General features: G+C 38.8%; 1 pseudogene; it reads left to right on the top strand.

Moving 5' to 3' along the window:
* Positions 1–6,954, top strand: part of LOC131959844 (tripartite motif-containing protein 16-like) — a 7,165-nt pseudogene extending 211 nt beyond the window's left edge.
* Positions 6,955–16,502: the final 9,548 nt, after the last annotated feature.

The following is a 16,502-nucleotide window of genomic DNA, read 5'->3' as shown; positions in this document are numbered from 1 at the left end:
TTTTTGTACTTTTGTGTCTTTTTTTAATAATTGTGTGTCTTTTTTAAATAATTTTTGGTCTTTTTTAATAATTTTGTCTTTTTAATAATTTTGTGTCTTTTTTTGGTAAGTTTGTGTCTTTTTTTTATAGTAATTTTGTGTCTTTTTTTTTAGTAATTTTGTGTCTTTTTTTTTTAGTAATTTTGTGTCTTTTTTTGGTCATTTTATGTTTTTTTTATAGTAATTTTGTATCTTTTTTTCTTTAGTAATTTTGTGTCTTTTTTTTCATTTTGTGCGGTTTTTTTGGTCATTTTGTGTCTTTTTTTATAGTAATTTTGTGTCTTTTTTTAATAGTAATTTTGTCTTTTTCTATAGTAATTTTGTGTCTTTTTTTGGTTATTTTGTGTCTTTTTTTGTCATTTTGTGTCTTTTTTTGGTCATTTTGTGTCTTTTTATAATAATTTTGTGTTTTTTTGTCATTTTGTGTCTTTTTTTGGTTATTTTGTGTCTTTTTTTTGGTCATTTTGTGTCTTTTTTAATCATTTTTACATCTATTTTTGGTTATTTTGTGTATTTTTTAATCATTTTTACATCTATTTGAAGTCATTTTGTGTCTTTTTTAAAATCATTTTTACATCTATTTGAGGTCATTTTGTGTCTTTTTTAATCATTTTTACATCTAATTTTGGTCATTTTCTGCATAAAAAAGACACTGAGCCTCCACTATATCCTTGCTCTGACTCTAGACTATAGATTAGAAACTTAATTTCCTCATCTTTGATTGGCTACTTACAATAAAACTAAGGGGAAATGGTCCAATCACTGTGCAAGATGGGCAATTTGGCCATTTGATACAAATTAGAAGGTCAAAAACTCAAAATTTCGCTTGGAACCATTTTTTTTGGACTCAGCAGCCTTGAGATATGTAAGGTAGGCCGGTTCCTGACTTGTACCCATAAATGCTCCTCACTTCTTATAGGAGGCCTTTATTCTGAAATCCGTCTAGACGATTGTGGAGCTTTTTGAGGTTTCTTCCTGATTGAATAGGAAAAAGATTGAAAGCTTCAAAAACAGACAGAGATCCTAGCATGACATCTAGTGGTCAGCTGTTATTATAGCAGCCACAAACTGACAAATCATTCACACAACTTATTGATTCCAGTTCAACACAAAAGCAATAAAATCAGTGTTGAATTGGATGGATCAGTCATAAAGTCTCTCACTGATCAACTGTAGAAAGCTTGGATCAGATCCTGGAACAAACTTTAAACAACCTGAGGAACAAATGTCTCGTATATGTCCTGCTGTTGTTAAAGCCAGAGGAGGTGACTTTATTCAGGCTCTCAAACTGCCGGCCCGCGGGACAATTGTGGCCCTCGTGACGATATTTTGTGGCCCCCACCTTGATATGAAAGTTTAATGTGAATTTTATATGAATGGCACTTTACCGTGTTGTGTGTGGAAGGTCCCTTTAATTACTTTTTTGGTCATTTTGTGTCTTTTTTAATTAATTTAGTCTTTTTTTAATAATTGTGTGGGGTTTTTTTGAGAATTTTGTGTCTTTTTTAATTAATTTTGTGCATTTTTTGCTCATTTTTACATCTATTTTAGGTCATTTTGTGTCTTTTTAGTCATATTTTACATCTATTTTTGGTCATTTAGTGTATTTTTTGATCATTTTTTGTCTGTTTTAATCATGTTTACATCTATTTTAGGTTATTTTGTCTTTTTGGCATTTTTACATCTATTTTTGATCATTTTTAAATCTATTTAAGGTAATTTTGTGTATTTTTTTAATCATTTTAACATTTGTTTGAGGTCATTTTGTGTCTTTTTTTTAAGTCATTTTTACATCTATTTTCGGTCATTTTGTGTCATTTTTACATAAAATTTTTCTCATTTTGTGTCTTTTTTAATCATTTTTATCTCCACAGTCATGGAAACATACTTGATAATAACCAAAATCAATAAAACCATGTTAAATGTCTAGATATCAGCTCTTAAATTAAACTCTCATCAGCTATTTCTGCTGTTATCATTATATTTGTCCAAACAAATGAACCTTTAGTCGTCACTATGGATAAAGTTTTTCAGCTGAGACGCGCTAACAGGCTAAATGCTAAAGGCTAACTGGACACTGGGAGGAAGGAAAGCTGTGGAGGCATTTTAATGTTGAGATATTTACTGTGTGAAAGATGAGAGCCCATCAGCTGGAATACATTTCATAGTGACAAACATGTGAAACAGTTGATTATGGGACACATGGCGTCAGAATAAAGCAGGATGGACCTGCACAGTTCTTAACAATACTGGTAGCTGCTGCTCTATTAAACCTGGAGAGTCAGAAGAACACAACAGAAATGAGATGAGCTCTATGTCTATTGTATTGCACATACAGAGAAAATAAACGCTGATTCAAGTTTGCGTACAATGATTAAGAAAAATCCCCAGAAGAACCAGAAGGAACGAAGAAAAAAGGCGGGAAATAACAACAACAAATGCAATTACACTGTAAAAAAGGTCTAAAAACCTGATTAACAGTAAATCTGAGGGAAATGATCTTGCTGCATGGACAGATAATTTACCTTGACAAGATTTATTACATTAAGATGATTAAATCTAGAAATAAGCATGTTGAACATGTTGAAAATAAGAAAGCTGCAGAGTGGCCTGATGATTATTTGGTTCTTACCGAGATAAAAACACTTTGTGTCGTTTTTGGGTGTTTTTTGTGTTTTTATCTCTTTTTTGGTCATTTTACATCTTGTGTCTTTTTTGTGTCTTTTTTTGGGGGGGGGGGTCATTTTGTGTCTTTTTTTTTTTTATCTTGGTAAGAACCAAATAATCATCAGGTCACTCTGCTCAGGCCAGTTCATCAAAAATAAAATTAAAGCTGCCAGCAGCAGCATTTTTGTCAACTGAGATAAAAATAAAAACGAGAGTTTAAAAAAAAAAAAAAAAGATAACTACCTGAAACTGTATTTTGTGGTTCCAAACTAACTAAAACTAACTAAAATTATAGTGAAAATGTCCTTCGTTTTCGTCTTTGTCAACTTTTTTCATCTGTAAACCTTTTTGGTTGATATGAAATCTATTTCATCTATCTGGTTTTATAACTTAATAAACTTATTGGGGCTGAGATGGATCAGACAAAGGAAATAAAGGAAACATTTATTGTGACCTTATTGAATCTGGACCCAACAAATACCCCATTACACAACAACTACAACTAATAAAAACTACACTACAACTAATAAAAACTAAACTACAACTAATAAAACTAAACTAAAACTAATAAAAACTAAACTAAATCTGTCTGTTTTATGTTTCTTTTGGAGTAATGTCTTCTTCCTGGCAGAGTGGCCTTTCAGTCCATGTCTCAGGACTCGTTTCACTGGATAATGACACACTCTTACCAGCTTCAGCCAGCATCTTCACAAGGTCTTTAGCTGATGTTCCACAAAGAAGCAGTGTGTTTCAGGTGTGCCTTAAAATACATCCACAGGTGTGTCTCCAATTAACTCTAATGTTGTCAATAAACCTATCAGAAGCTTCCAAAGACATGACATCATCATCTGGGCTTTCCCAAATGGTTTCAAGGCATAATAATGTTAGTGTATGTAAACTTCTGACTTTGAAGAAAGTCTAAAATTGTCTAAAAAAAAATCCTTCTCTCATTATTCTGGCATTTAGCAAATAGAACAGGAAAAGTGATTCTCTGATTTCATGTCAGACAGTGAGAAAAAAAGCATGTATGTCTTTTTATGTAAAATTCTTGTTTCAACTGTATATATATATATATATATATATATATATATATATATATATATATATATACTACTTTCTATTTGATAACTGTCCATAAGCTTATAAAAACAACAACCACACGTCCACTCATCAACAATAAAGACTATTGAAATACACATAAAGTAATAAAACAGAATGTATTTAATAGTTCTTGATTGTTGTGTGACTGATACCTTCATCATCGTCATCTGCACACTTTTTTTCTCTTTATCATGAAAAATGTCTCAATGTTTTGAGTCCTTTCCATCCTGATCTCTCTCTCCCTTCACTGTCTGCCCCTGAAGAAATCATGCATGACATTTGGTCCGAAATAATATTGTTGAGTCAGAAAAGCACTTTCCTTAAAGTGAAACACACAGGATAGGTATCACACACAATGACATCATCCTCTAATGATTTGTTACAGCAACCCCTCCCTCTTCTCCTGCTCTCAAACAGCCAGCTCCACTCTGTCCTGCTGTTTCCTGGTTCTCTCCCCTTCACATCTACTAGTTAGAAAATGGGTGTTACCAACATGGTGCTGACTCACTGCACACACACACACACACACACCTTATTCAAATCAGAGCTCAAACCGATTTCACTCATGAGGAAGTGAAACTCAGACAGTCGTTGTGACTGAGAGGTGAAATGGCGCAGAAAGGAGTTCAGCTGGACCAGGAAACTTTCTCTTGTTCGATCTGTCTGGATCTACTGAAGGATCCGGTGACGACTACATGTGGACACAGCTACTGTATGAAGTGTATTAAAACACACTGGGATGGAGAGGATAGAAAGGGAATCTACAGCTGCCCTGTGTGCGGACAGACGTTCACTCCAAGGCCTGTCCTGCTGAAAAACACCATGTTAGCGGTTGTAGTGGATCAGGTGAAGAAGACTGGACTCCAAGCTGCTCCTGCTGACCACTGCTATGCTGGACCTGGAGATGTGGCCTGTGATGTCTGCACTGGGAGAAAACGGAAAGCCTTCAAGTCCTGTCTGCAGTGTCTGGCCTCGTACTGTGAGAAACACCTCCAGCGTCATTATGAATCACCTCCATTAAAGAAACACAAGCTGGTGGAGCCCTCCGAGAAGCTGCAGGAGAACATCTGCTCTCAGCATGATGAGGTGATGAAGATGTTCTGCCGGACCGATCGGCAGTCTATCTGTTATCTCTGCTCTGTGGACCAACATAAAGGCCACGACACGGTCTCAGCTGCAGCAGAAAGGAGCGAGAGGCAGAAAGAGCTGGAGGTGAGTCGACTCAACATCCAGCAGAGAATCCAGGACAGAGAGAAAGATGTGAAGCTGCTTCAACAGGAGCTGGAGGCCATCAATCTCTCTGCTGATAAAGCAGTGGAGGACAGTGAGAAGATGTTCACTGAGCTGATCCGTCTCATGCAGAAAAGAAGCTCTGAGGTGAAGCGGCAGGTCAGATCCCAGCAGGAAACTGAAGTGAGTGGAGTCAAAGAGGTGGAGGAGAAGCTGCAGCAGGAGATCAGAGAGCTGAAGAGGAAAGACGCTGAACTGAAGAAGCTCTCAAACACAGAGGACCACAACCAGTTTCTCCACAGCTACCCCTCACTGTCAGCACTCAGCCCGTCTACATCCAGCATCCAGATCCGTCCTCGCCGCCGCTTCGACCACGTGACAGCGGCCGTGTCACGAGTCAGAGACAAACTGCAGGACGTCCTGAGAGACGAATGGACAGACGTCTCACTGACTGAAGTGGATGTTTTACTGTCAGATTCACCAGCAGAGCCCACGACCAGAGCTGAGTTCTTAAAATATTCATGTGAGATCACACTGGATCCAAACACAGCAAACACACAGCTGTTATTATCTGAGGGGAACAGAAAAGCAACATGCATGAGTCATCAACAGTCCTATCCAAGTCACCCAGACAGATTCACTATATATTATCAGGTCCTGAGTAGAGAGAGTCTGACTGGACGATGTTACTGGGAGGTGGAGTGGAGAGGGAATGCAGTTTATGTAGCAGCTTCATACAAGAACATCAGCAGAAGTGAGTTGGATGACTCTGTATTTGGACGCAATGACAAGTCTTGCGCATTAATATGTTACAACAACAAATATAGATTTCGCTCCAACGATATCCAAACTCCCGTCTCAGGTCCTTGGTCCTCCAGAGTGGGAGTGTACCTGGATCACAGAGCAGGTATTCTGTCCTTCTACAGCGTCTCTGAAACCATGACCCTCCTCCACAGAGTCCAGACCACGTTCACTCAGCCGCTCTATGCTGGACTTTATCTTGGTTACAGTGATGGAGCCACTGCTGAGTTCTGTAAACTCAAATAACCAAAGGGACAGCAGGTAAAAATGTGTTTTAACTCTAAAAGCTCCCATTTTGTTCACCTTTGTGGTGTTTTATTTGAAGCTTTTATATCTATAAGAGGATAAATTTGTAGTTTTATGTGCTAAAACCACCTGAGTTCAGTTGTTCATCTGCTCTCTCAGCCTCCTTCTGCAGCTCCAGCAACTCAGATCATGTTGGGCCTGTCTCATTAATATTCATGAGCCTTTCTTCTGATTGGCTGACAGTCTTGAGTGACACCCGGCCAGGCTAACCACAGTTAACGGTTTGCAGCCTCGGTTAAACTCACCGGTGAATGCAAAAAGACGATGGCCACCGCTGAGGAAGATGTTGTCAGACTTTACATGTTAGAGCCTGATGATGCTTCCCTCTGACTCAAACATGAAATATATTACTGCTTCACTTACAGGTTGCAGATTTAGAGTCGGACACGATAATGTGTATACTGCCGTATCCTACAGGAGCAGCTTCTTTGAGTGGCAGATTTTTAGGAAGCAGTCAGAAAATATATTTTCACAGTATTTTTATTGCAACTGCACCTGCTTTATAATCACAAGACTTGTAACTGGTGTTTTTCTACAATATGGGACCTTTAAACTGATTTCTTTCCATGTTTGTTTCTGAGAGCTCATCGTTGTGGCATTTCTTCTCTGCAGAGATCAGCTGTCAATCAAACATTATGGGCGGGGCTTTGACATCTGCTCATTAGTTGTTCTGTAGATGTTTGACTTTCCTTCCTGTGTCTGTTGAGCCACGGAGGCTTTCACTGCTCATGATGACTGTTGTTCACCTCAACTCATATTTCTCTGCAGGAAAATGTACATTTCTCTCCAAATGTTTGTTGAATATTTGTATGTTGTATTTTTTTTTTCCTGCATGGCTCTTAAGAGAGAAAGCTCTAGATATTCTAAGAAAATGGGTAAAAGAAATCCTTCATTATATCTACATTTATGTGTTTGTTAGACCAAATGTTGTTGTTGGAGTGAGGCTCTATGATGTAATATAAAACTATAATTATCATAATCAATAAGGAAATCATTCATTATTGTCTTGTATATGGCTGAGATTCTGGTCAAACTAACAATCATTTAACAGACTTTACTGATGGGATGTGTCAACAAACTGATTTCATAATAAACAAACAAACACAAAGAAAGTATTTTCTTCGTCTTAATTTCAGGGTTTCATACAAAACTGATGGAGAAATGATGACACTAATACGAGAGTATAAAAGCTAAAAAAGGTCTTGTACTTCTTCCAAAATTTCCTCCCACAACCCAAATACGATTACGCTTAAATAACAACTTGGCAGCGTGTCAAGATACTTTACCACAAGCCTACTCGACTGTGTTCTAGAAATGAATTTGAAATAAAGGCTATATTTAAAAAAAATCTATTTCATACAGTCTATGGTGCATCTCAATGAATTAGAATATGATAGAAAAGTTTATTTATGTCAGTAATTCAATTCAAAAAGTGGAAATAACACATTATATAGATCCATTACACACAGAATGAAACATTGTATGTCTTAATTTATTTAAGATCAGGTTTTACCTTAAATGAATTATTGAATTATTCTTTTCTTCTAATAATAATGATAATGGCTTACATTTAATGAGCACCTAAATTCAGTGTCCTGAAGACTTCTCTCCATTGTCTCTCCGTCTGTTAGTGTGTCCATTATTGGGATTCTACCACAGGTGAATTTTGGGTTCATTTGTGGACTTTAACATTTGTGGACTAAATGAGACATTTTCCTGAGCCCACTCACAAAATGGTGAGCCACTTCCATTGTGTCTGCTCTCAAGAACTTCAGTTCCCAAAATGCACTGCATTTACGACACCTTCGAGGAGTCGTGTCATTGGTCAAGGCACCCTTGACCCCACAGGAGGTCCACTGGCCTGCTATAAAGCAGCCAGTTCTCCCTTCCTCCTGTCTCTCTCTCCACTGTTCCTGCTTGGAAGGATCTCCTTCAGGAGGAGATCCAGAGGCCTGGATCCACCAGCCCCCTCCTCCCTCACTCCCTGCTGAGATCCTCTGCAGCTGAGGTGAGGCCCTCTTTCATCCAGAATCCCCTTCCACAAGGGATCCTGAACAACTGCAACTCTGATCTTCTCTGCACACCAAAGTTGCATTAATGAACACAAAGTTCATTGCAATTGTCAGAGAAAGCTCCAACTCAACGACAAGGACAACCAGCAACTTAATTTGCAAGACAGCAAATTATTGAACTCCTTCTTTCCACTCCTGCCACTGAGAAAGGATTCCCGCCCCCCCTTTCACCTGGACTCGTGAGTAATGAACTGGGCTTAGATAAGCAATCAGCAAGGACTTTAGCAGAAAGGATTTGACCTGTGATTAATGATTTGGTTTATATGTGTGTTTTAAGTATATTTATGTGATATTCGTGTTACAATCAAAGTTCTATGTTAATCTTGCTTTATACAGACAGTCAGTCTTACTGCAACTAACTATACTAACCTTTGACCTGCTCACACACTGATTTTCACATCATATATGTTTTAAATTAACTGTTAAAAGGACACAGTTTTATAACAGTTCACATGACCAGGGCCTGACCGTCACCTGGCTCACAGCTGGAAGTTTTACGACTCATTGTTTGAGGAGGGCCAACCCCCCTCACACACACACACACACACACACACACGTTTCCCTCTCTTTTGTAATGTAGTTCTCTATTTTATATGTGTGCTTTTATTTGCTTTACTTGTTTAGAATAAATACCTTTTGATTACGAATGCTGTCTATTTAATGTTGTACATTATGAACGATATGCCATCCTCTGCTTTGACAAGACCTCACGATTCCTTCAACCACTATTAAATATTAATATGGTAATTGATTATAATTATATTCATAATTAATAATCAGTGTTCCAAATTGATAGTTTAATAACTTTTTGAGACTGATTTTGGTGAATTGGCTATATTTTTCTGTTCTTACAGATGGTGCCCCTTTTACGAGCTGACTTAGAGTAAATCAAGTCATATCATTTCTTCTAATTAATAATTATTTATGATAAGTATTAATAATTCTTATAGCCATCTAACCACACTTTTGAACTGTGAGATCCACACCAGTGTTTCTCAGGTTCATCCCTGCATATTTGGTATCCTTATGGAAGGGATAGCATTTATGATAAGGCCCTTTTATTAATATATTCGACGCCCTGTGCAAGGTCATCATTTATTCATAAAAGAGCCATCCTTTATTCCCAACATTTTTGGTGATCCTTGATGAAGGCAATCTGTATCTTTAAACAGATACCCCAACATAGTTGACGCCCCGGTGCGTAATTACAACACCATCTATGTGACTCAATACTTGGTTGGGGCTGTTTGACTTGAACTAAATGGACACAAAATGACCAAAAAAAGGCACAAATTGACCAAAGAAGACACAAATTGACCAAAAAAGACAGAAATTGACCAAAAAAAGAAATAAATTGACCAAAGAAGACACAAATTGATCAAAAAAAGATATGAATTGAACAAAAAAGACACAAATTGTCCACAAAAAGACGTAAAATGACCAAAAAGAGACACAAATTGACAAAAAAAAAAAATACAAAAATTGACGACAAAAAGACACAAAATGACCAAAACAAACCATTTTCTCTCTTTCTGTTATTGTGTCCATCTATATGAGTCAATACTTGTTTGGGGCTGTTTGACTTGAATTAAATGGACTTTTCATCATATTCGAATGTATTGAGATGATCCTGTATGTATACAAGTAACTTTTGCTTTTATTATTTTGTGTGCTTGCTTGCAAAAGCACACTAACTACTATTCACCGGGCTTATTTTGTGTGCTTGCTTGCAAAAGCACACTAACTACTATTCACCGGGACTATTTTTATTATTCTTCCGTTTCTTCCGTGTCATTTTTCGGTCGACTACTCCTCCCAGAGTTTTGGTCGCACATACACAAAAAAGGTATCAAACCGACCGGCTCGCCCATGACAAGTGTGCTATGACTTTTCTAAGGGTTTCGACAAACGGTTTTCAAATTATTGGGCAAAAACATGTCAAAAAATCCCCCCAATGTAACCCTATGGAGAGTCTAGAGTGGAGAAGTCATCAAACAGAGTGTAGAGGGAGAGAAAGAATTGTCAAAAAATAAATTTGAAAACTGCGCTCCAGGCCGCAAATTTCACTCTACAGAAATAATTTATACATAGAAACGTAGGAAAATTTGTCCTCTCACTCACAATCCTCTGGTAAAGCTGTCAGAGTTATAGTTTGGGCGCAGGACGCACAGATGCTCAAACAAAATGCACCAACTGCCGCATCGGCTCCCATATTAAAAATGAAGGAAGATTTCTCAAAAAAAAAATTTAACAGTTTTTTAAAATCGCTCTAACAAAGCTATTTTTTCATTTTTCTTAAAAAAAAACATATGTAGATGTTCAGGAAGAACTCAGGACGCTCAAAGTGAAGTCGGATCAATGATAGGTATTATGGTTTTGCCAAAAATGCTTTCTGTTCGAGGCCAGAAATTTCAGTTTGTCCACCTCTGTCTGCGGAACTTTCTCCAACAGCAGTTAATTTCAGTTGATTGCTCTGCTCTTATTGGTCGACTCCACCTGGCCACGTGGTTGCTTAGCTACCAAAGCCTCCCCCCTCCCCCCTCCCTCCTCCAACACAGACATTCTAACTGATAACTGTCAGTTTACTCTAAGTGAACAGACATGTTGTTCTTCATAAAACATGAGACCTTATAACTTGACCATACATTGTCCAATCTTCCTCAAACTTGTCAAGCATGATGATGGTTCATCACTGACCACTTATACATAACAATATTTCATAAATTCCCGCCCTTTTTGATTAGCCACGCCCCCTTTCATAACCAATGAACCGTTTGTCCTAGAGACTTGTACGAGGTGTGAGTGCACTCAGCAGAAAGTCCCTGTTTAATCCGTGCCCCTTTTGATAAGCCACGAGAGTCACGGTCCAGAGGCAAGCACACAATCAAAATTTCTTTAGAAATTTTCTAGTTTTGTGTGCTTGCAAAAGCACACTAACTATTATTCACCGGGCTTATTTTGTGTGCTTGCAAAAGCACACTAACTACTATTCACCGGGACTATTTTTATTATTCTTCCGTTTCTTCCGTGTCATTTTTTGGTCGACTACTCCTCCCAGAGTTTTGGTCGCACATACACAAAAAAGGTATCAAACCGACCGGCTCGGCCATGACAAGTGTGCTATGACTTTTCTAAGGGTTTTGACAAACGGTTTTCAAATTATTGGGCAAAAACACATCAAAAAATCCCCCCAATGTAACCCTATGGAGAGTCTAGAGTGGTGATGAAATCAAACAGAGTGTAGAGGGAGAGAAAGAATTGTCAAAAAATAAATTTGAAAACTGCGCTCCAGGCCGCAAATTTCACTCTACAGAAATAATTTATACATAGAAACGTAGGAAAATTTGTCCTCTCACTCACAATCCTCTGGTAAAGCTGTCAGAGTTATAGTTTGGGCGCAGGACGCACAGATGCTCAAACAAAATGCACCAACTGCCGCATCGGCTCCCATATTAAAAATGAAGGAAGATTTCTCAAAAAAAAAATTTAACAGTTTTTTAAAATCGCTCTAACAAAGCTATTTTTTCATTTTTCTTAAAAAAAAACATATGTAGATGTTCAGGAAGAACTCAGGACGCTCAAAGTGAAGTCGGATCAATGATAGGTATTATGGTTTTGCCAAAAATGCTTTCTGTTCGAGGCCAGAATTTCAAGTTTGTCGACCTCTGTCTGCGGAACTGTCTCCATCGTCAGTTAATTTCAGTTGATTGCTCTGCTCTGATTGGTCGACTCCACCTGGCCACGTGGTTGCTTAGCTACCAAAGCCTCCCCCCTCCCCCCTCCCTCCTCCAACACAGACATTCTAACTGATAACTGTCAGTTTACTCTAAGTGAACAGACTTCATAAAACATGAGACCTTATAACTTGACCATACATTGTCCAATCTTCCTCAAACTTGCCAAGCATGATGATGATTCATCACTGACCACTTATACATAACAATGTTTCATAAATTCCCGCCCTTTTTGATTAGCCACGCCCCCTTTCATAACTAATGAACCGTTTCTCCTAGATACTTGTATGAGGTGTCTGTGAACTCAGGACAGAGTCCCTGTTTAACTGCTGATTCAAGCCACGCCCCCTTTGAGTGACCACGCCCCCTTTTACTAACTTGTGAACCGTTTGTCCTACAGACTTGTATGAGGTGTCTGTGAACTCAGGACAGAGTCACTGTTTGACTGTTGATTTGAGCCACGAGAATGATGGTCCAGAGGCAAGCACACAATCAAAATTTCTTTAGAAATTTTCTAGTTCTTCTTCCGTTTCTTCCGTGTCATTTTTCGGTCGACTACTCCTCCCAGAGTTTTGGACCCACATACACAAAAAAGGTATCAAATCGACCGGCTCACCCATGACAAGGGTGCTATGACTTTTATAAGGGTTTCGACAAACGGTTTTCAAATTATTGGGCAAAAACACGTCAAAAAATCCCCCCAATGTAACCCTATGGAGAGTCCAGAGTGGTGATGTCACCAAACAGAGTGTAGAGGGAGAGAACGAATTGTCCAAAAATAAATTTGAAAACTGCGCTCCAGGCCGCAAATTTCACTCTACAGAAATAATTTATACATAGAAACGTAGGAAAATTTGTCCTCTCACTCACAATCCTCTGGTAAAGCTGTCAGAGTTATAGCTTAGACGTGAGATGCAGAGATGCACCACCAAAACCCAAAAACAGCCTCATTGGCTCCCATATTAAAAACGCAGGATGATATCTCAAAAAAGGAGATGTAAGAGTTTTTTTAATTCGCTCTAACAAAGCTATTTTTTCATTTTTCTTTAAAAAAAATATATGTAGACGTTGAGGAAGAACTCAGGACGCTCAAAGTGAAGTCGGATCAATGATAGGTATTATGGTTTTGCCAAAAATGCTTTCTGTTCAAGGCCAGAATTTTCAGTTTGTCCACCTCTGTCTGCGGAACTTTCTCCAACAGCAGTTAATTTCAGTTGATTGCTCTGCTCTTATTGGTCGACTCCACCTGGCCACGTGGTTGCTTAGCTACCAAAGCCTCCCCCTCCCCCCTCCCCCCTCCAACACAGACATTCTAACTGATAACTGTCAGTTTACTCTAAGTAAACAGACCTAATAACTTGACCATACATTGTCCAATCTTCCTCAATCTTGCCAAGCATAATGATGGTTCATCACTGACCACTTATACATAACAATGTTTCATAAATTCCCGCCCTTTTTGATTAGCCACGCCCCCTTTCATAACTAATGAACCGTTTCTCCTAGATACTTGTATGAGGTGTCTGTGAACTCAGGACAGAGTCCCTGTTTAACTGCTGATTCAAGCCACGCCCCCTTTGAGTGACCACGCCCCCTTTTACTAACTTGTGAACCGTTTGTCCTACAGACTTGTATGAGGTGTCTGTGAACTCAGGACAGAGTCCCAGTTTGACTGTTGATTTGAGCCACGAAAATGATGGTCCAGAGGCAAGCACACAATCAAAATTTCTTTAGAAATTTTCTAGTTTTGTGTGCTTGCTTGCAAAAGCACACTAACTACTATTCACCGTAACTATTTTTATTATTTTGTGTGCTTGCAAAAGCACACTAACTACTCTTCACCGGGCTTATTTTTATTCTTCCGTTTCTTCCGTGGTGTTTTTTCGGTCGACTACTCCTCCCACAGTTTTGGTCGCACATACACAAAAAAGGTATCAAATCGACCGGCTCGCCCATGACAAGTGTGCTATGACTTTTATAAGGATTTCGACAAACGGTTTTCAAATTATTGGGCAAAAACACGTCAAAAAATCCCCCCAATGTAACCCTATGGAGAGTCTAGAGCGGTGATGTCATCAAACAGAGTGTAGAGGGAGAGAACGAATTGTCAAAAAATAAATTTGAAAACTGCGCCCCAGGCTGCAAATTTCACTCTACAGAAATGATTTATACATAGAAACGTAGGAAAATTTGTCCTCTCACTCACAATACTCTGGTAAAGCTGTCAGAGTTATAGTTTGGGCGCAGGACGCACAGATGCACAAACAAAACACATTAACTGCCTCATTGGCTCCCATATTAAAAATGCAGGAAGATTTCTCCCCAAAAATTTTTTTACAGTTTTTTAAAATCGCTCTAACAAAGCTATTTTTTCATCTTTCTTTAAAAAAAATATATGTAGACGTTCAGGAAGAACTCAGGACGCTCAAAGTGAAGTCGGATCAATGATAGCTATTATGGTTTTGCCAAAAATGCTTTCTGTTCGAGGCCAGAATTTTCAGTTTGTCGACCTCTGTCTGCTCACTGTGACGGAATTGTCAGTTAATTTCAGTTGATTGCTCTGCTCTTATTGGTCGACTCCACCTGGCCACGTGGTTGCTTAGCTACAAAAGCCTACCCCCTCCCCCCTCCCTCCTCCAACACAGACATTTTAACTGATAACTGTCAGTTTACTCTAAGTGAACAGACCTAATAACTTGACCATACATTGTCCAATCTTCCTCAAACTTGCCAAGCATGATGATGGTTCATCACTGACCACTTATACATAATAATGTTTCATAAATTCCCGCCCTTTTTGATTAGCCACGCCCCCTTTCATAACTAATGAACCGTTTGTCCTAGAATCTTGTATAAGGTGTCTGATTACTCGGCATGAAGTCCCCGTTTAACTGGTGATTGATAACCCCGCCCCTTTTGATTAGCCACGCCCCCTTTCATAACTTATGAACCGTTTGTCCTAGAGACTTGTATGAGGTGTCTGTGAACTCAGGACAGAGTCCCTGTTTAACTGCTGATTCAAGCCACGCCCCCTTTGAGTGACCACGCCCCCTTTTACTAACATGTGAACCGTTTGTCCTACAGACTTGTATGAGGTGTCTGTGAACTCAGGACAGAGTCCCTGTTTGACTGTTGATTTGAGCCACGAGAATGATGGTCCAGAGGCAAGCACACAATCAAAATTTCTTTAGAAATTTTCTAGTTATTTTTAATCTTCCGTTTCTTCCGTGTCATTTTTCGGTCGACTACTCCTCCCAGAGTTTTTGCCGCACATACACAAAAAAGGTATCAAACCGACCGGCTCGCCCATGACAAGTGTGCTATGACTTTTCTAAGGGTTTCGACATACGGTTTTCAAATTATTGGGCAAAAACACGTCAAAAAATCCCCCCAATGTAACCCTATGGAGAGTCTAGAGTGGAGAAGTCATCAAACAGAGTGTAGAGGGAGAGAAAGAATTGTCAAAAAATAAATTTGAAAACTGCGCTCCAGGCCGCAAATTTCACTCTACAGAAATAATTTATACATAGAAACGTAGGAAAATTTGTCCTCTCACTCACAATCCTCTGGTAAAGCTGTCAGAGTTATAGTTTGGGCGCAGGACGCACAGATGCTCAAACAAAATGCACCAACTGCCGCATCGGCTCCCATATTAAAAATGAAGGAAGATTTCTCAAAAAAAAAATTTAACAGTTTTTTAAAATCGCTCTAACAAAGCTATTTTTTCATTTTTCTTAAAAAAAAACATATGGAGATGTTCAGGAAGAACTCAGGACGCTCAAAGTGAAGTCGGATCAATGATAGGTATTATGGTTTTGCCGAAAATGCTTTCTGTTCGAGGCCAGAATTTCAAGTTTGTCGACCTCTGTCTGCTCACTTTGATGGAATTGTCTCCATCGTCAGTTAATTTCAGTTGATTGCTCTGCTCTGATTGGTCGACTCCACCTGGCCACGTGGTTGCTTAGCTACCAAAGCCTCCCCCCTCCTCCAACACAGACATTCTAACTGATAACTGTCAGTTTACTCTAAGTAAACAGACATGGCTTTCTTCATAAAACACGAGACCTTATAACTTGACCATACATTGTCCAATCTGCCTCAAACTTGTCATGCATGATGATGGTTCATCACTTTTCAGTTCTACATAACAATAATTCATAAATTCCCGCCCTTTTTATTAGCCACGCCCCCTTTTACTAACTAATGAACCGTTTGTCCTAGAAACTTGTATAAGATGTCAGATTACTCAGCATAGAGTCCGTTTAACTGGTGATTGATAACCCCGCCCCTTTTGATAAGCCACGCCCATTTTACTAACTAGTGAACCGTTTGTCCTAGAGACTTGTATGAGGTGTGAGTGTACTCAGCAGAAAGTCCCTGTTTAATCCGTGCCCCTTTTGATAAGCCACGAGAGTCACGGTCCAGAGGCAAGCACACAATCAAAATTTCTTTAGGAATTTTCTAGTTCTTCTTCCGTTTCTTCCGTGTCATTTTTCGGTCGACTACTCCTCCCAGAGTTTTGGCCACACATACACAAAAAAGGTATCAAATC

This window comes from Centropristis striata, chromosome 21 (genome assembly GCF_030273125.1).
Source record: "Centropristis striata isolate RG_2023a ecotype Rhode Island chromosome 21, C.striata_1.0, whole genome shotgun sequence".
Classification (NCBI taxonomy): Eukaryota; Metazoa; Chordata; class Actinopteri; order Perciformes; family Serranidae; genus Centropristis; species Centropristis striata.
Note: the sequence above shows the minus strand (reverse complement) of the source record. Positions and strands in the feature narration are given on the sequence as shown.